Source organism: Balaenoptera ricei, chromosome 6 (assembly GCF_028023285.1).
Source record: "Balaenoptera ricei isolate mBalRic1 chromosome 6, mBalRic1.hap2, whole genome shotgun sequence".
NCBI classification, from domain to species: domain Eukaryota; kingdom Metazoa; phylum Chordata; class Mammalia; order Artiodactyla; family Balaenopteridae; genus Balaenoptera; species Balaenoptera ricei.
In genome coordinates, this window is record NC_082644.1 from 53,724,642 (window position 1) to 53,746,484 (window position 21,843).

At 41.5% G+C, this 21,843-nt stretch overlaps 1 long non-coding RNA gene across 1 annotated transcript in view; it reads right to left on the minus strand.

Annotated features, from left to right (window-relative positions):
- The window catches only part of LOC132367810 (uncharacterized), a 54,536-nt gene extending 53,978 nt beyond the window's left edge, over nt 1-558 (minus strand). The window contains exon 1 of the long non-coding RNA XR_009503858.1: nt 487-558. This is a non-coding gene — a long non-coding RNA (uncharacterized LOC132367810). The remainder of the gene's footprint in view (nt 1-486) is intronic.
- Nucleotides 559-21,843: the final 21,285 nt, after the last annotated feature.

Sequence of the window (21,843 nt, forward strand, 5' to 3'; positions counted from 1 at the left end):
TTGGCTGACTGTGGGGTATGGCATTTTCATACCTCAATAGGATTTGCAAATTGTTGCAATCTTCATAGAGAAATGTAACCATAAAAATCAAGAGCCTTAAAATAGGATTTGATCCAGTAATTCCACTTCTAGGCATCTATCCTAAAAATATATATTAAGAATGTAGGGCTTCCCTGGTGGCGCAGTGGTTGAGAATCTGCCTGCTAACGCAGGGGACATGGGTTCGAGCCGTGGTCTGGGAAGATCCCACATGCCGCGGAGCAACTAGGCCCGTGAGCCACAACTACTGAGCCTGCGCGTCTGGAGCCTGTGCTCCGCAACAAGAGAGGCCGCGATAGTGAGAGGCCCGCGCACCGCAATGAAGAGTGGCCCCCACTTGCCCCAACTAGAGAAAGCCCTCGCACAGAAACGAAGACCCAACACAGCCATAAATTAATTAATTAATTAATTAATTAAGTTTAAAAAAATGTATGCAAAGATTTTTACAGGTAAGTTTATCACGTCATTATTTTCCGCGGCGTTCGGCCTCCGCTGGGTTCCGCCTCCGCTGGGTTTCCCCCTCCGCTGGGTTCCCCCTCCACTGGGTTCCGCCTCCGTAGGGTTCCTCCTCCGCAGGGTTCCCCCTCCGCTGGGTTCCCCCTCCGCTGGGTTCCGCCTCCGCTGGGTTCCGCCTCCGCTGGGTTCCCCCTCCGCTGGGTTCCGCCTCCGCTGGGTTCCGCCTTCGCTGGGTTTTCCCCTTCGCTGGGTTTCCCCCTCCGCTGGGTTCGGCCTCCGTAGGGTTCCGCCTCCGCAGGGTTCCACCGCCCCGCAGGTTCTGCTCCACCCACCCACCCCCAGCGCGGGTTCCGCCTCCAAGGGTTCAACCAATCCCGGATCAAAAATTTTTTTTAAAATCCAGAAAGTTCCAAAAAACAAAACTTAATTTGCCTCATATGGAGCACTGCGCGGAAAACATGAAAGTGACGTGCTATGTAGGCACACCCCGCTGTAGCCTCCTTCCGGTTCACAGGTCGTCGTCAGTTTCTGCTGAACGGGCGTGAGCATTGAGCGCCTCACGTCTCATTCGTTGCCTATTTGTATTGTGTGCAACCTTTGTTTCTATGAAACAATGTCTCCTAAAAAGCAATTAAGTGGTCAAAGCAATCCCTCAAAGGCAAAGAGGGAGCGTGAAGCGTCATCTCTCAACGAGAAAATGGAAATCTTAGCTCTTTTGAAAAGCGGCATTTCGTCTGTGGGAGTCGGCCTTGAGGTCAGTAGGAACGAATCAAGCATTCGCACAGTAAAGCAGAAAGAAGCTGGAATTTGTGGAAGTGTTAGTGCTGCCGCTACAAGGGGAAAAATTGTCTCCCTGGTTCCTGATAAAGAGCTTGCAAAGACTGAGAAAGCGTTAAATGTGTGGCTAGAGGACAAGTCACAGAAGCATATCCCTGTTGATGGCAAAATGATGTGTGAAAAAGCACTTAGCCTCTGTGAGCCCTGCTGTGAGGGGCTGAGGAGAGCGAGCCTAAGGGGCAGAAGGCTAGTAAGGGATGGCTGGCTAGCCATGCAAAGCGCTGCAGCCTCAAGAACTTAAAGATCCCAGGAGAATCGCCATCGACTGATACCAAGGCAGCATCAGCGTTCCCAGAAGAGCTCAAGAAACTCATAGAAGAGAAAGGCTACTTTCTGGAGCAAGTCTTCAATTGTGATGAAACAGGCTTGTTCTGGAAGTAGATGCCCAATCATACCTACATCCACAGGAAAGCCAAGCAGGCCCCGGGGTTCAAGGCCTGGAAAGATCGCCTTACTCTGGGGCTGGGTGGCAACGCAGTAGGCCACATGATCAAACCAGGGCCTCGTTTGCAGGGCACACAATCTGCAGGCCCTTAAGCACAAAAACAAAAATTGCCTGCCAGTGTTCTGGTAACACAAGAAGGCTTGGGTAACTCCATCTTGTTCTTGGAATGGTTCCACCAGTGCTTTATTTCTGACATGAAGAATTACCTCAAAAAGAAAGTGCTGCAATTCAAAGCCCTGCTCATAATTGACAATGCTCCCAGTCATCCCCAACCCCCCTGCTTCACTGATGAGAATGTGGAAGTGATGTTCCTGCCTCCTAACACTATGTCACTGCTGCAGCCTCCTCCAAAGCATCAGTGTCTGCAATAGGAAGCCAGTTTTCCGGGCATAGATGATCCTTCTGACATCCTGTAAGGAGGTGTGAGTTGGCCTGTTGTCTCACCGCTTGCCTGCAGTACCGCACATCTCATCGACTCATAGCATCAGCACTGTAGGCCCCATGCAACAGTCATCACCACTGTCCTCGTCATCATCATCACAGCAGGGTTATCAAGAGAGGAGAACCAGGGTTTCGGTGAGTGTTAACACCTTGTGTGTGTGTGTGTGTGTGTGTGTGTGTGTGTGTAAGAGAGAGAGAGAATGAATTTATATTTCTCTATTTATAATTATATTTTCTATATGTACTTGTATTTTAAATATTCTGTGTTTTATTTTATGTATTTCCCATTCAGGTCATTAAACAAAAGCAATTTATGTGTTGAAAGAAAGAAAATGTTATGTTGTTGCTGACATGTACTATGTAGTTAGGCCTACCATGGTTGCATCTGTACTGAACATGTAGACTTCTTTCCTTGACATTATTCCCGGGACAATACAGTATAACAACTACTTGCATAGCATTTACATTGTATTAGGTATTATAAGTTATCTAGAGGTGAGTGTACAACAGGAGGTGCATAGGTTATATGCAAATACTATACCATTGTACATAAGGGACTTGAGTATCCACAGATTTTGGTGTCTGTTGAGGGGTCTTGGAACTAACCTCCCGAGGATACTGAGGGATGACTGTGTGTAATATTGCTCATATAGCTTTTTTCCATGGCAGTTCCTCAAAAGTTAAAGTTTTACCACTTGACCCAGCGATTCCACTCCTAGAAGTATACCCAAAAGAATTGAAAATATATATTCACATAAAAACTAGCACATGAATGCTCATAGAAGTATCATTCATAATAGCCAAAAAGTGGAAATAACCAAACGTGTATCAACTGATGAATGGGTAAACAAAATGTAGTATATCCATACAATGGAATATTATTTAGCCATAAAAATGAGTGAAGTCCTGATACCTGCTACAACATCGATGAACCTTGAAAACATGCTAATTGAAAGAAGCCAGACACAAAAGGCCATATGTTGTGTGATCCTATTCATTTGAAATGTCGAGAATAGGCAAATCCATGGAGACAATAGATTAGTGGTGGCCAGGGGACAGAAGGAGGGCAGAATTGGAAGACACGTGTTTCTTTCGGGATTGATGAGAATATTCTGGAATTAGGTAGTGGTGATGGTTGTGCAACATTGTGAATATACTAAAAATCATTGGACTGCACACTTTAAAATGATTAAAATGGTCAATTTTATGTTATGTGAATTTTATCTCATTTTATCTCAATCAGTTTTTTTAATTATTAAAATATGTGTTTTAAAATGAAATTAAAATCATATGTTGAAGAACTATTGAAATACCTGGAGTCAGGTCTTTTATGTGACAGGATTTTGCAAAGACCTGTCTCTAGAATCTGGGTCCTAACTGACTGATCACATGACATTAGACAGGACATTTGTTGCTTTAAGCCCATTTTCTCATCTATGAAATGGGGTGCATTCCTCCCTTATCTGCCTCTCTGGGTTGTTATATGGTTCAAGTGGTATAACCTTGACATACTTATCCCAAATGGGATAACCACAAGGCACAAGGGAGACTTACTGTTATCTCTTTTCACCCTTGTCTGGATTCCAGACTCTCTGAAGGTGAACAGAATGCCTTAAGAGAACATGTCTTCTGCCTAGGTCAGAAAAGATGATTTTTGAGCTTGTTTTAAAAGTTGAGTTTACCAGGCAGAGATGTGGGAAAAGCCTTTTTAGACAGAGAGAAATGTGTATTAGAAAAACACAAACTCAGAAAATGCTAGATGTTTCATGTAGTTGGAAATCACTGGAATACAACTTGCTGGAGAGAATGATAGAGAGGAATCTGGGACCAGGTCATGTAGGCCCTTTGTAAAAGGGGTCTGTACTTTGTCTTTGGGGCAGTGGGGAGCCAATGGACATGTTTAGGAGGTGGATGTCAAGATCAACAGGTAGGTCTGATAAGAGGTGGTGGAAACATTGCAGGTGAGAGGTGTCAAGGATCTAATCTGAGGCAGGATAAAAGTAAGGATAAAAAGGAATGTCTGAAGGGAAGGATATTTTGAGGTAGAATCCAAAATATTTGACTAAGGACTGGATATGTAGTGAAGCAGAGGAAGAATGAATGGCAACTATAAGGTTTTTGCTTTTGAAAACTGGGTGTGCCACTCACCATACTCACTGACCAAGATTGGGTTTGTGGAGAAGGAGCTGGCGTAGTGAGGAAGACAAGTTTGATTTGAGATATATTAAGAATTAACTTATATACTAATCATGGATCTTTGGATTGCAAGAAACAAGCCCACTCAAACATGTGCAAGTAAAAAGGAGTTTACTGTGAGAAGGCATTCAAATATAAGATTTGTGAGGTCAGAGATCATATTTTTCTTATTCAACAAAGAGTCTCTTGTACCTAGCAAAGTTCCTGACATAAAGTAGCTTGTCAAATGATATTTGAAAAGTGAATGATTGAATTTCATGAATTACAATGAGGGCAGTAGAGCAGAGTCTCATTAGCCCTGGAAGATCCTCAGGCAACCACCCACTCCATCTCTCTCTGAAATCATATTGTACCTTGCTTTGCTTCTCTTTCCCTGCCTGCCCCAGATTCTCTCTGTACTGGCTTACTCTGCTCATTTATCTTCAGGACAAGGTCCCAAGCCCTATATCACCTTACTGTTGCAGGGCCCACTGGCAGAGGATTCCCAGGTAAGGGAATCTGATTGGACTGGCTTGCATCAGTTAGCCAGTCTGATCAAATCAGCTGTGGCCTGAGAGATGAGGCCAGATAATGATTTACATGACTACTCTTTATGGACTGTGGGAAGACACATTCTCTAAGAAATGAGTGTTGGCAGACAAAAAGTGACTGCATTTCTGATATAAGGCTGCACCCAAACATCTACGTGTAGCTGGGACTATGGGACCTATGTTTGGACAGGATAGCTGTAGATCTTGGAGTCATCAGTTTAGAGGAGACAGCTTGAAGAGAATATGTAGAATGATGTATGCAGAAGTGATGGAAACAGAGGGAAAGAGCCAGTGAATGAGAGAAGTAATTGTCAGAGAGACATGAAGAAAACCAGGAGAGAATATTAAGAAACAGAAAAGTTTCATCTTAATTTTTTAAGGATTTGTTGATTGTTTCACAAGCCTGTGAGTTGAGGGGAAAATTAGACACAGTGTTTTGAGTGTCAGCCAGGCATTTGACATCTTTAATGACATGATTTGGGGACAAGGTAGAGAAATATAAACTGGATGAAGTTCAGGTGGGAGGATGATCAATCAGGCAAATGAAGAATCCCAAAGGGATGTGGGTTAGGGGATGATGTCCACATATGAAACTCTAATATGAGCTAAAAGGCCCTGGCATAGTCTCGTCTTTGTGAACACTTTATAAACCGTGTGGATGTAAACAAGGATGGTTTACTTATCCAATTTGTGAATAGCATGAAGCTGAAAGCAATAGCAAGAAATTTGTATGACAGAGTGAGGGTCCCACGTGAATTCAGTGAAAAAGAGGGGGGTATTATATTTCATTAGATAAATGGAGTGAGGCCATATGTTGTAGTGTAGAGAGCAGAGAACCGATACTTTAATCCTGACTGTGACAGGATAACTTGGCAACTCACCGAAACCAATAATTTCCAACCCACACCTGAGTCAAATCCCTGCTGGTGGGATGGGAACAGGGAATTCACATTTGTAACCTTTTTTTCCAGGACAATTAAATGCATGCCAGCACTGTCCATAGGTAACATCTGAGAACACAAACTTAAGCCTTTAATAGGCTCAGTTTCTGGATCTATAAAATGAAAGTTCACCAACATGATCCCTAAGGTCCTTTCCGGCGCTAGCATTTGTATGTGTGTGTATGTAAGGGGAATGTGTGTCTCCACAGAGGGTTTACCTGTCATCTAACTGCTGGTCTCAGTCCTCACACTGGGGGCTTGAATACCTTCATGACACGCCATAGTCAAGAATCCTCATTCTGTGATCATAGTGAAGCTACAGTGACTTTAAAAGAATGCTTAACATGTAAATACACATTTATACACATTGGGTGATGAACAAAACCTTAGGTCTCAGACACCGAAAGCCTCAATGACATGTTACACAGTTTCTTTCTCAAGTTTATCAGTATCTGTTTGCTCAGCCCCCAAGTTCACCCTTAAACATCTGATTTTCTTCTCCATAAAAAGAGAAGCCAATGTGCAGGGATAAGAGCTAGGCAGGAATTAAAAACAAGTGATCATGACTGTGCATCATGGGTGTTTCCACAGATCAAGGTGATTTCCTGCCACAGAAAAGGCTTAATGGAGCAGTAGTGAAAGGCTAAGGTAGAGCCATTGGCATCTCATCTCTCGGAGGAGATGCTGGCTTTCCAATGACACTGCAGAATCAAACCACCATTAGAACTGGGTTCCATGTCTGTAGTCCTGGGAATCTCATCCAGTCATGGAAAAGCCCAAATCAAGGTCTATTTGGGCCTCATTCCACAAATAGTTATTGACTGCCTACCAAGCATCAAACACGTTTCTAAAGGAGCTCACAGCTTGGTGAGGAAGACAGAATGGAGAGTTAGAATATAAGAGCATAGTGATGGGTAGACACACACAGCCACTGTGGAAGCCAGAGGAAGGACACCCATCCTTCCCTCCAGGAAGGGGGACTATCTGGTAAGGCTTCTTAGAGAAGGTAATAAAAAGCTGAGGCTTGAAGAATAAAGCTAGGAAAGTCTGCAGGTAAATGTAGCTAAGTGTCACTGTGCAAGAAGAGCCCAGGAAAGAGTGTTCCCAGTTGTTGTGAGCTTAAGCATATACACCTACCGAGCATGCCATATGTGGAGACTTACAAGGACAGAGTGCAAGTCAGGGAGTTATGAGAGGTAAGGTCAGAGATGAAGGCTGTGACAAAAATCTGAGGCCCCACTGAGGAACTCAGATTTTATCCTGTAGGAAATGGAGAGTCATTGAGGGGTTAAAAGCATTAGAGTGACCTCTATAGCTCCCATCTGGAGGACAGATTTAATGGAACTGAAACTAGAGGCAGGGAGACGCATCATAATGACCACGGATGAGCAAGGGATGATCAAGGCCAGTCTAGAAACGTGGTGGTCGGAATGGAGAGGAGGGGAATCATCTTTTGAATATTTAGGTAACATCACCTGGACTTAGTGATGTGTGGGGTGAGGAGCAGGAGGAAACTGAAATAAGTTCATAGGTTTCTGGTTTGGGTGATAGATAGCTTGGCACCAATTTAAGGAGAGATTATACAAGAAAGTTCAGGCAGAGTAGAGTACTCTGAGATCTGGATGAGAAGGAAATGAGATTGGATAGTAATTAGAGGAGGTAGAGACAAAAGACTATACATTTCAGGAGGATAGGGCCTATGTCTGCATTATTCACCCACAGTATCCTCAGCACCTAGGTCAATGCTTACTCTTGGTAAGTCCTCAACAAATATCATTCTGAATGAATGTGGAAAGGCCAGTGGGAGGATCACTAAGATGAGAAGGATTTGAGCATGTTTGCAAGAAGAGAGGAAGAAGCAACTAGGGACAGAAATGAAGCTCTAACAGAGGGAGGGTATGCTTGATATAATGGGGGGATCAGAATATGCCACCCCAAAGTATGCCACCGTGGATTATTTTGAGCTGAAGGCAACTGAGAATCAACAGATGCAGGAAAAGTTCTCTGCCCTCCTCTCATCTGCCTAGTAGGGCATAAATTTCCCTTTGTGAAGGTACCCCCACCACCACCTGGAAGAGCAATTCTTATCACCAGAGATAGAGTCAACATCAAGACGAGTCTGAATAAACAGACATTACTAAAATAACCCTTATCTTCCCATATGTTTCCTAGTTGCTTCATGTTTTATCATCCCTTAAAGCACACTCTTTCCTTCATTAAAATGGTATGTAAGCCCCCAAGTCTAATAGCTTCCTTTAGTTTTACTTCTTTTCTGTCAACTTTTGTACATGTAAATTTTTTTTTTTAATAATTTCCAGCTTTTTTTTTAAAAATTAATTAATTTATTTATTTTTGGCTGTGTTGGGCCTTCGTTTCTGTGCGAGGGCTTTCTCTAGTTGCGGCGAGCAGGGGCCACTCTTCATCACAGTGCGCGGGCCTCTCACTATCGCGGCCTCTCTTGTTGCGGAGCACAGGCTCCAGACGCGCAGGCTCAGTAGTTGTGGCTCACGGGCCCAGTTGCTCTGCGGCATGTGGGATCTTCCCAGACCAGGGCTCGAACCCGTGTCCCCTGCATTGGCAGGCAGATTCTCAACCACTGCGCCACCAGGGAAGCCCCCTGTACATGTAAATATTAATAAAAATTTTGTGGGACTTCCCTGGTGGTCCAGTGGTAAAGAATCCACCTTCCAATGCAGGGGATGCGGGTTCGATCCCTGATCGGGGAACTAAGATCCCACATGCTGCAGGGCAGCTAAGCCCGTGCACGCCACAACTACTGAGCTTGCGCGCCTCAACTAGAGAGCCTGCATGCCGCAAACTACAGAGCCCATGCACTCTGGAGCCCACATGCCACAACTACAGAGCCCACATGCCCTGGAGCCCACACGCCACACTAGAGAGAGAAAACCTGCAGGCCTCAACTAGAGAGAAGCCCGTGCACCACCACGAAAGATCCCACATGTCTCAACAAAGATCCCGTGTGCCGCAACTAAGACCCAACGCAGCCAAAAATAAAAAATAAATATTTTTTTAAAGTGCTAAAAAAAAGAGGTAATGACAAAATAATTTTTTAAAATTTTGTGCTTTTTCTCCTATTAATCTGTCTTTGTTCATTTATTTTGCAAGCCCCCGGACACTGAACCTGAGAGGGTAGAGGCAAGTTTTTCTCCTGGACAATAGTGAGGTCCCAAAAGAAGTGGAAGGGGATTGGGCACAGGTATTTTGCAAAAAGTGTAACATCACATCCTCTGAGACAACAGTTGTTGAGGATGAATATAAATATGGGTGCTTATAGGGAAAATACTGGGGAGTTGAAGGACCTTATGCCTGATGTCCTCTCATTTCCTTAATGAAGTAAGAGACAGTCTGAATGAAACACCTCCCCTCTGACCCTGCGTTACTGTCCTTGAACCAACTGGACCAGAAGGGCTGGGCTTTTCATTGCCTCTCTGTCACATCCTGAGTTATGCCTCCTTAAGCATAATCAGGTCCCACAAGGCCTGGCACTTTATCTGTTGAATGGGAGTTAAAGATGTTTAGAAACTTTTACCAAAAAAAGCCTAATTTAAGATTTGCTGTATATTTTGAGACTCAACAATCATTTTTCCTTTATTTCTACTCTTTTCCCTCAAGATGGATTCTTTATCATCACGATCTTTAGTCCCACAAGTAGATAGCCCTGCCAGGCTTCCTTACCAGCTGTGCAGACATGTCCAGACTTAACTAAATCCTAGGACAAAAAACAAATCTGGCTTTAAGCTGTATTCCCTGCTATGCAAATTTATAAAAATATTTCATGTCATAGACCCATGGATTCACTCATTAAAAGGTGAGTCCAACAAGTTAAATATACAAAAGACTCTAAAAAGAGGTGAGTAATAAGAAACAGTAAATGAGAAACCACGCAATTCAGTATTCATCTTGTCTGAGTGAGAATCCTGACTAATAAAAAACAAACATGGAGATAGTCTTTATTCACTCTGCCACTCAGATACATTGATAATATTATGGCAGTCCTTATAATTTAACCCTGCTACTTTCAAATGCGCAAAGAAAATGTAGTTTCATCATTTTCCACCACTGATTTAATCTTGGTGGGGGGGGCCAGTTTGGGTCCAACCCAGTAAACTTGGTCCAAATCAAAAATTCAGACAGTCTCTGTAGATAACGGAGTCTCTTTTGGGTAATGCTCAGTCTTTCACAATTTCTCCCCATCCTTTTACTTCTCTCTAAAAGAGCACATGGCTATAGAGGGTGATTGTGGCATGCAACTCATGGTGGGCTATAGGGGAGAGGCAGAGACTTTGACCCACCCAATATCTTCTGGATCAGGGCTTCTGAAACTTAAATGTGACACCAATTATCTATGTATCTTGTTAGAGTAGAGACTCTGGTTCAGCAGTTCTGGGATGATAACCCAAGATTCTGCATATCTAAGAAGAGCCCAGGTGATACTGATGCAGCTGGTGTTAGGATACACCTTAAGTAGTGAGGCTCTTGACCTTTGCAGGTCTCTGCTGCAACATGTCTGGTCTGCTCAGCTGCTAGGCGGGTGACCACTGAGGTAAGACTTGTCCCATTAGACCTTTGGCGGTGACACACTGGCTCTCACTACTGACATCCATGGTCTCAGCCACCTTCCTTCAGTTACAGTCTTTGCATATAGGGGCTTCTTTGACTCTACACAGCTCTGGCCCCCTCTCTGAGCATGTGTACCTACTTACCAGGACACAGGGTAACATCTGGGTCCCCTGAACGCCATACAAGGCATGGAAACAGAGTGCATCCTCACACTCACCTCTCAAGCTCGCTTCCACCACTTTTGTGCTGTCTCCTGTGCCATGGTGGAAGAGGTGCCATATGTGAGACTTCCTGAGGCTCATAGTTCTCCTCTAGCTCCATGCAGGAGCTACTGTAGGGGAGGAAAAATTCCTTTTCCTACTACCCTCCTGGGTTCCCCAGTTGGTGCCTTATAAATTGGACTGTCAAAAGACAGAATAACAAAAGAAAAGCATACACATTTATTTAATGTAAGTTTTACATGACAGTGGAGCCCTCATAAGGAAATGAAGACCTGAAGAAATGGTTAAACCTGAGCTTTTTTTTAATACTAGGTTTGATGAAGAGTGGGAAGTCCTGGTAAAACATGAAAGGACCAAAGGGAATGAGCTAAAGGTAGTAAACACGGGGAAACTTAGCAAGGCCTGTTCATTCAGTTTCCTCTTGCCCTCCCTTCAGCAATAAGGTTGCTCCTTTCCTCCTGGTATAGGGAGGGCACCTCTCACATGAGGGTCTTGTGACCTGCTTCAGCAGAGAAGGTGGAGGTCCTAGAGTCCTTCCTGCTCCTCTGTTTCTCAAATTCCTTCAGCTTAAAATATTCACTATGCCACGGCATCATATTTTGCAGTAGTGTGTTCTAAATCCTGTCTCCCATAATTTTCTCATATCTAGCTGGATATTTCTGAAGTCTCATATCAGAGTGCAGCTTCAGGAAGGGGAAAACAGAATCATAAAATGCCTCCCCCTGGCTCTATCTTTCTTTTCTTGCTGCAACCCACCTGAATGAGAAAAGCTGGATATTTCATTTCCTTTCTGTCATATCCTGAGTTATGCCTCCTTACTATGTTGAAGTCTTTAATTCCTATTTTGAATCTGTAATCAACAATGTGATGGTATTTTGGGGGCCTTTGGTGATTAATTAGGTTGAGACGCGGTCAGATGGGATAGTTCTCTTATACAGAGATGAAGGGAACAGAGCTCGCTCTTTCTTCACCATGTGAGGACGCAGCAAGAAGACAAACCACCTGTGAACCAGAGGAAGGCCCTCACCACGAACCCAACCGGGCTGGCATCCTCATCTCAAATTGCAAGCCTCCAGAACTGTGAGGAATAAATATCTGTCGCCTAAGCCACCCAGTCTATGGTATTGTGCTGTAACAGCCCAAACTGACTAATATACTCCCTAAGCATGATCAAGTCCCAGGAGATCTGACACTTGATCTGTTGAATGGAAGTTAAAGAAATTTAGAAACTCCTGCATTTAAAAAAGACTGATTTGCAAGACTTGCTATAGACTTTGAGACCCAGTGGCTCTTTTTCCTAGGCAGGATCTGTTCTCTCTTTCCCTGGAGTAACAAGCCTCGCCGTGGAGGTAGAAGGCAACAAGGCAACATGATTTAGGGAGGAAATAAAGCTATATTGGTTAATTACGTCAAATATATTCAGTCTATAACCATACTCACACATCTCATAAACGTACCCATTTCTGTTCACATAGCCCATTTCTGTGCCTCCTTCCCTTCTAACTTAATTGCAGTAGAGTGATGACCTTACCTCACACTCCTGTCCTCCTGTTTTAGAAATCTAGTCCTTTCTGGAGACCCAGCTTTTCAATATAATGTTCATTATATGTTATGATACAGTAGGAGTGTGACAGTTCCAGAGACTTAGGCAAGTGGCCCAGTCAATATCCTCTTCCAGAGAGAACCTTGGTTGAATAGAGAGAGCACCCATTCTGCCCAGGTCAGACCCTGTGAGGCAACACTTAACGGCTCTGTTGGTACTTTGGTGGTTGTTGATGCAGCTGCTGGTGATGATAAGGAGCTTTTTGTTGTTAAAGGGTTTATGCATTTTTTAAAAATCTGGTTATTGATTATCTAACCCTCTGATTTCTGTAAGGTCAGGATTGATCTGTTTTAAGGGGAAAGGCTTTTCTCCTTGTCTGGAATGTCCTTTCCCCACTGCCTGTCTTGAAAATGCCTATTCAGTCTTTAAACCCAGCTGCAATGTTGCCCACTCTGTGTAGCATTCTCTGAGTCCTCCCCTCCACCCAGGAAGACTGAAGTTGTCTTTGTTCTGCGCCATTGCTGTATCTTGTAATCACCCCTATCATCACATCGTTCACAGTGTATCAGGAGGATTCCCCACCCTGTCTGTCTTCCTTACAGAATTCTCTGTGCTGTTCACACCAGTCCACCGTAGATGATCCATAAACATTTGTTGACTCAGTGAATAAATAGCACCAGGGCCAAAGGTCCCCCAAGTAGTGAAAAGGAATGCTGGAATTCAACATTGGACTGTTACCCCAAGGCCCACGTTTGCCCTGCACCAAAATGCTTTGCACTTTGGGAATTTCACATTGAGGAGGCTTGCTGTCTACCCATGATACATAGGCATGAGCTGCCATGAGCCCTGCATGTTTTTCCAGTCCTTTCTCTCCTCCTCACCCTTCCTTTGATGAAGAGCAGATTTCCCAGAATTGCCTCTGGGACTGGGTTTTAGGGTGAGTGTTGGTAAGAAAACAGAGTGGACTGTCACCAGACTGAGCCCTAAAGAATCAAGAGCAGGTTAGAACTCCTTTCCTTGAAGTCTTCCTGTAAGAATCACTTGCATTTCTTGTATGTTTACTGTGTGCTTGACATGTTAGTAAGTCTTTGCACACTTTATTTATTTTTGCATACTTTATTTCATCATAATAACAACACTTTGACATAGCAAAGTCAGTTATGTTATATCATAACTAAAGATAGTAATCATAACAATTACTAGTATGCCTTATGTCACAAACAGGGAACTGAGACTCATAAGAGAGATTGCTAATTGCCCAAGGCCACACAGTTTTAGCAGTAGTAGAACTGGGACCCAAGCCTGCCCAGGCATGCCTAATGCCAAAATCTACTCTCTTCAGGTAACGGAGTCCACCAGGAATAGACCAGTAGGCAAGAGTGCAGGGAAATTATTTATGAATTAATACTTATTGGGGGTAATAGATATCTGTTAAGCTTTGTGACCACCTAGCATCTTTGAACATCTTTCCTATATTTGAGTAATTTTCCACATTTATTATTTTTAATTGAAGTATAGTTGATTTACAATGTTGTGTTAATTTCTGGTGTATAGCAAAGTGATTCAGTTTTATATTCAGTATAGCAAAGTGATTCAGAATATATATATATATTTTTCATATTCTTTTCCATATTGGTTTATTACAGAATACTGAATATAGTTCCCTGTGCTATAGTGTAGGACCTTTTTGTTTATCTATTTTATATACAGTAGTTTATATCTGCTAACCCCAAACTCCTAATTTATCCCTCCCCTACCCCCTTTCCCCTTTGGTAACCATAAATTTTTCTATGACTGTGAATCTGTTTCTGTTTTGTAAATAAGTTCATTTGTATCATATTTTAGATTCCACATATAAATGATATCGTATGGTGTTTGTCTTTCTCTGTCTGACTTACTTCACTTAATATGATCATCTCTAGGTCCATTCATGTTGCTGCAAATGGCATTATTTTCCATCTTTTTTATGGCTGAGTAGTATTCCATTGTGTGTGTGTGTGTGTGTGTGTGTGTGTGTGTGTGTATGCCACATCTTCTTTATCCATTCATCTGTCAATGGGCACTTAGGTTGTTTCCATGTCTTGGGTATTGTAAATAGTGCTGCTATGAACATTGGGGTGCATGTATCTTTTCGAATTACAGTTTTTTTCTGGATTTATGCGCAGGAGTGGGATTGCTGGATCATATGGTAACTCTATTTTTAGTTTTGTAAGAAACCTCCATACTGTTTTCCATAGTGGCTGCACCAATTTACTTTTCCACCAACAGTGTAGGAGGGTTCCTTTTTCTCCACACCCTCTCCAGCATTTATTATTTGTAGACTTTAAAAAAAATTCTTATTGGAGTATAGTTGCTTTACAATATTGTGTTAGTTTATACTGTACAGCAAAGTGAATCAGCTATATGTATACATATATCCCCTCTTTTTTGGATTTCCTTCTCATTTAGGTCACCACAGAGCACTGACTACAGTTCCCTGTGCTATACAGTAGGTTCTCATTAGTTATCTATTTTATACATAGTATCAATAGTGTATATATGTCAATCCCAGTCTCCCAATTCATCCTACCATTCCCCTTTCCCCCTTGGTACCCATATGTTTGTTCTCTACATCTGTGTCTCTATTTCTGCTTTATGAATAAGATCGTCTTTACCAATTTTTTCAGATTCCACATATATGCGTTAATATACGATATTTGTTTTTCTCTTTCTGACTTACTTCACTCTGTATGACACTCTCTCGGTCCATTCATGTCTCTACAAATGACCCGATTTCGTTCCTTTCTGTGGCTGAGTAATATTCCATTGTATACATGTACCACATCTTCTTTATCCATTCTTCTGTTGATGGACATTTAGGTTGCTTCCATGTCCTGGCTATTGTAAATAGTGCTGCAATGAACATTGGGGGTGCATGTGTCTTTTGAATTATGGTTTTCTCTGGATATATGCCCAATAGTGGGATTGCTGGGTCATATGGTAGTTCTATTTTTTGTTTTTTAAGGAATCTCCATACTGTTTCCCATAGTGGCTGTATCAATTTACATTCCCACCAATGATGTATGAGGGTTCCCTTTTCTCCACACCCTCTCTAGCATTTATTGTTTGTAGATTTTTTGGTGATGGCCATTCTGACTAGTGTGAGGTGATACCTCATTGTAGTTTTGATTTGCATTTCTCTGATAATTAGTGATGTTGAGCATCTCTTCATGTGCCTATTGGCCATCTATATGTCTTCTTTGGAGAAATATCTATTTAGGTCTTCTGCCCATTTTTTGATTGGGTTGTTCTTTTTTTGATATTGAGTTGTATGAGCTGTTTGTGTATTTTGGATATAAAGCTCTTGTCGGTGACATTGTTCACAAATATTTTCTCCCAATCTGTAGGTTGTCTTTTTGTTTTGTTTGTGGTTTCCTTTCCTGTGCAAAGCTTATAAGTTTGATTAGGTTCATTGTTTACTTTTGCTTTTATTTCTATTGCCTTGGGAGACTGACTTAAGAAAAATGTGAGAATGTTTTGCCTATGTTCTCTTCTAGGAGTTTTATGGTGTCATGTCTTATATTTAAGTCTTTAAGCCATTTCAAGTTTATTTTTCTGTATGGTGTGAGGGTGTATTCTAACTTCATTGATTTACATGCAGCTGTCCAACTTTTCCAACATACTGAAGAGACTGTCTTTTTCCCATTGTATGTACTTGCATCCTTTATCAAAGATTAATTGACCATAGGTATGTGGGTTTATTTCTGGGCCCTCTATTCCATTCCATTGATCCATATATCTGTTTTTGTACCAATACCATGCTGTTTTGATTACTGTAGCTTTTGTAGTATTGTCTGAAGTCTGGGAGGGTTATGCCTCCTGCTTTGTTCTTTTTCTTCAGGATTGCTTTGGCAATTCTGGATCTTTTATGGTTCCATATAAATTTTAGGGTTATTTATTCTAGTTATGTGAAAAATGTCATGGGTAATTTGATAGAGATCACATTAAATCTGTAGATTGCTTTGGGTAGTATTGCCATTTTAAAAATATTAATCCTTCCAAGTGCATGGGATAGCTTTCCATTTCTTTGAATTATCTTCAATTTCCTTTATCAGTGTTTTATATTTCTCAGCATATAAGTCTTTCACCCCTTTGGTCAGGTTTATTCCTAAGTATTTTATTTTTTTGATGCGATTTTTTTTTTTTTTTTTTAATTTTATGTATTTATTTATTTATTTATGGCTGTGCTGGGTCTTCGTTTCTGTGCGAGGGCTTTCTCCAGTTGCGGCAAGCGGGGACCACTCTTCACGGCTGTGCGCGGGCCTCTCACTATCGTGGCCTCTCTTTGTTGCAGAGCACAGGCTCCAGACGCGCAGGCTCAGTAATTGTGGCTCACGGGCCTAGTTGCTCCGCGGCATGTGGGATCTTCCCAGACCAGGGCTCGAACCCGTGTCCCCTGCATTAGCAGGCAGACTCTCAACCACTGCGCCACCAGGGAAGCCCTGATGCGATTTTTAAAGTGATTTTTTTTTTACTTTCCCTTTCTGATATTTTCATTGTTAGTGTAAAGAAATGCAACCGATTTCTGTATGTTAATCTTGTATCCTCCTACTTTGCTGAATTTGTTTTTCAGTTCTAGTAGTTTTTGTGTGGAGTCTTTAGGGTTTTCTACATATAGTATCATGCCATTGGCATATAATGACAATTTTACCTCTTCCCTTCCAATTTGGATACCTTTTATTTCTCTTTCTTGTCCAATTGCTGTGGCTAGGACTTTCAATACTATGTTGACTAGAAGTGGTGAGAATGGGCATCCTTGTCTTGTTCCTGATTTTAGAGGAAGGCTTTTCACTGTTGAGTATTATGTTGGCTGTGGGTTTGCCATAAATAGCTTTTGTTATATTGAGATATGTGCCTTCTGTACCAGCTTTGGTAAGAGTTTTCATCATGAATGCATGCTGAATTTTATCAAATGCTTTTTCGGCATCTGTTGAGATGATCATGTGGTTTTTGTCTTTTCTTTTGTTGGTGTGGTGTATCACATTGATTGATTTGCATGTGTTGAACCATCTTTGTGACTCTGGAATGAATCCAACTTGATGGTGGCTTGGTAATTTTCCGTATTAAGAGTCCTGCCTCCCAAAGGTAGAAACCAGGCATTTGCTCTTGTGCAAAAAGGGAAAATGCCACTCAACACACACACCAGGACTAAATGAATGGAGCTTACAAAGATAGAAGCAGTAGCAGATAGGCAGACCCCTCTAATCCATTGTATTCTAAGGGGGTGCACAGAGATCTAGCAAGGCAGGCAGCAGACTCATAGAGACTCCAATCTTGGGCCATGGGGTTTATAAGCTACATGGTTAGGAAGGCACCAGCCCCTCCCTTCAGGTGATCAGGGTTCAGGGTACCATAGTAATATGGCATGGTAGAACACTGGCTCCAGCCCTACCCTTGTCTTTCATGACTTCAGGGAATACCAGGCCTTTCTCTGGTATTTGCATAATATAGTTAGCTATCGGCTTGAACCCCAGCAACCAAGCAGCATTCAAGACCAAAGAAATACCACGCCTTCCTCTGGTATGATCAGAGTGCTAGGCTTTAAGTCTCATAGTTAACCAGAATTGACTGTTTTAAGCACCAAGCTATCACCAGTTTCCATCATATTTGCAGGGGAGCAACTCATTTTATAGAAGGCAGCCTGCAGAGAATTTATATTAGACAAATTTCGCCTCTCTCTCCCTTGCTTCCCCAACCTCTCTTGCAGAAAGGGCACAGGTATGTGATTTAGGCTCTGCCAGTCATATGTACACATGTGAAGTTTTGGCTTAGAAAAGAGTAGGAGAATACAGGAGCATGAAATCCATTTCCTGGAGTGATTGATAACAGAGGCCTTTGGTTTCTGACAACAGTTGTGGTGACTCTGGAATCCAGGGCCCAGTATCAGCAGTGCCTGATGTCAGTGTCTGGAGGAGGCTGCAACAGGGCTGCTTCTGGGATTGACTCATGGTGTAGTTTGACATCTTTTCTGTCTGTGTGCCTTCCAAGTTGATCTGCTCCCTCATGGAAATTCTCTGCGCTACCTAATAACCTGGAATAAATGTATACTCTGCTTTAACCAGCTGAAGTCATTTCTGTTGTTTGCAGCTTACATCTATTTTGTGCCAGGCATTATCCTAAGCATTGTTCCATTCTTTATTTCATTGGATTCTCACACAAAACCTACCGGACAAGTACAGTTCACACTGCAGAAGAAAGATGGAGTAAGGCAGTGGCATAGGATGAGGCTGATGAGATTGACAGAAGAGAGATATTGAAGGCTCTAGTTGTCAACTGATGAGTTTTGGGCTTTCTTGCATAAGTGTGCTATACATGCTCCAGAGTGTATGTGAGACTGAACACCACATATCTGCTGCAGACCTGGGGAGCAGCAGCTTCCCCGACGTGCAGACTTCCACAGACCCTTCCACGAGCTTCTCCACATTGGCAGCTGGACGTGTACAGCATCTCAGATTCTCCCACAAGCTCTGACTTACCCCGTGTACCGGTGCTTCAGAGGAAGTGGCTAGAGATGGTTCTCTGACTCTGTGATTTCTTCTCCTACCTTCAAATTGTAACTCTCCACGGCGGTGCAAGATCTAATTCTTACACCAAAATACATAGTTCTCTTTTCTTGACTGAACTGTGACTGATCCAGTCAGTGAAATGAAAAATGGGGTGGGTAATAACATGTGTGGTAAAAATAAATCTGAAGTGCACAATTCTGTTCAAAGCAGCCTAGAATAATGGAAAACACTTGGGCTTCAGGAATCATAAAGGCTTGGGTTCTAGTCTTAGCTTTGTCCCTTATAGCTGTGTGATGCTCTGTAAATTAATTATGTACTCAACATCTCTGAGCATCAGTTGTCTCATTTTAAAATGGGCATCATAATACTTACCTAATGAGCTTGGTGATGATTAAATATTTTGAAGTGTTGAGAACATAGTAGACTGAGCTCTCAGGCCCTTTCCATTTTATGTCCAATGTTTAGAAATCAAATATAATGAAGACGTGTTTGTTGCCCATTTGAACTACGAATTCTTGTTTTTAATACTTATTTAAAAGGACTTTCTAGTAAAAATAAATACCTTTATAAAATACATTTTAAATAATAAGAATATGAATAAAATTGTGATTGCTCTGGGTTTGCCCTCTCAAATTGGTTTTTAAAAGTACTCTGTGCTATGCTTCTTTTAATATACTTCAAAAAGAAGTGCAAGTTTTCATAAGCTATTTAAGTTTTTAGAAAATAAAAATTTCACTTTTCATTTTTATAAATATAAAAAATATTGAGCATAACATATATTTGATTGATAACTAATTGTTTACATAATGGCACATTCAAGCAATGAAATAAAAGCAGAATAACAGATAAGAGTTCACTGTACTCCCATGGAGAGGCTCATCAGTAGCTTTGAAAGCAGTTCTACCAAGTGTATACTTCTCTCAGTCTCAGTTGGGGTTTCAGTTTCCTCATAAATTACTACAAAGAAGGCTTAATGTGAAGTCTTCCAAGTTCTATCAGTCCAGGACCCTGAATATGAGCTCTGTTGGCAATAAGTGACATTTACTCAGTCTAACTGCTACTCACCAAATGAGAAAAGGGGGCAATAACTAGATTCTTCCCAACCCTTGAATGTGATAATTTGAAAAAATGATTAATTGCATGGTATGTATAATAAAGCATTTTACTGAATGTTTTATAACCAGTATATAATTCAATCTCATAATCCCAATGATACAAAATTATTCTTGTTTTCCTTTTACCAACAAAGAAATTGAGGCAGCAAAAAGCTAAGTAACTCTCACAGTGGCAGCCAGTTGAGAAGAGCAAAGGCAAAGGGAGTACCGAAGTGTGGGAAAGGATGTTGGCTCTGGGAGTCAGTCAGGCCTGACCTGGGTTCAAATCCTGACTCTGTCATTTAGAACCTTTGTGATTTGGGGCCAAATTACTTAATCTCTCCAACCACACATTTTTGTTATCTGTTAAAATATACCAGTCATACGTCCTTCCAAGGATTGCTGTGAAGATTAAGTGAAATAATTTCAGTGTTCAATAAGTGGTAACTCTGCTGGAGATATTAACGATTTATATTACCTCCCAAAGTGTTTCCTTTTAACAACATCCGGTGTCCTACGCATACTGGTGCTTTAAAACCCAAGTACCTTGCACCAATGTTGTTAGACAAATGTTAACCTTTTCACCAATTAGGAAGACTAATGCCACATAACTAAGTTGTTTCACGTTTTATATGTATTCAGAGGCAAAGTTCAGAAAATTGGCTCTTTCCGACAGATTGCTGTGTATCATATTTCCCACCACTCATGGAAAGGCACTTGGCAATCCAGAAGGAATTTTCAACATGCTAGTTAATGCAAATAATGCATGTTCCCTGCATTCGAAAAGGTCAGAGAAATGTATTAGGTCTCCCTTTCATTGATTAGAAAACACTCACATCCTCTTCTGACCTTTTCCCTATTTTACACAGTAGAACTGACGATGCCCGTCAGGCATTATTGGATAATCCTCTACCCCACTGCCTAATGGCGAGAAACATCTTGACGCCTTCAGGCTCAGCTGTGCTCATTAGGTACAGAGAAATGCCATGAGAAGATAGCAAATGTATTCAGATTTTAGTTTGTCTGCAGTTTGATATAATAATGTTTTATTTTTGGCCCCCAATTGCTCAGCAAAAGCAAAAACAAAAACCCTTGGTTAAACTGCTGACTTCCTCTAAATTGCTGAGCACAGGGATTGTAGCTTGATAAAGTCATTTAGCTGCTGGATGTTTATAGTCAGTCAAACCATGTCAGGGGCTTTTGCTGGAGTTCTTCATGGGGGATGTGATGATGTTTACTTCTTTATGAAGTTGAAATAACTGTGAATTCACTTATACTACCTTGCAAAGGATTTTTAAAAATTTATTTCACCTTTAGGGCTTTGAAATGTGAAATTCTATTTAGGTTTTCAGTGAAGAAGGCATCACAAAGAGAAAAGTATGTAAACTTTGGCTGAATAAAATTTCTTACAACTTCCCTAAATACTCCTAAATTCTGAAACATTAATACATTGGTCATCAGTCTTGAATGTGTTATACTCAGGACATTTCCTAATAAGTATTATGGAGGTCCATTTAGATAGAAAAGTTCATGATTGTGGCATCAATACTAAAGAGAGAGAAAGAAGTAGGGGGTGGAAGAACTTGTGTAAATATATCTCATCTTCTGTATCCTTTTTCCTTTCTTTTCTCCCAATCCTGAAGGCAAAGGCTGTGTTTATCCAAAATCAGACAAAAATGTTGAATTAGGAAAGCTGTTGACTTTCCAGCCAGCCAGCCAGCCAGCCATCTATTCAATAAACATGTATTTGTTGAACATCTGTGAAATGCCAGACAATGTGCTGGAGTTACATAAACAATATCGGGTTGTTCATTAATTCAGTCATTCATGTAATAAACTTACCAATTAGCCACTGTTTGATTCATAAAAACTGAAAACAAATAATCACAACATATGGGATAAGTTTATAAAAGTATTCAAAATGCTGAGGAGTAAAAAACTGAGGAAATAACTGACCTCGCCTGTAGCATATGT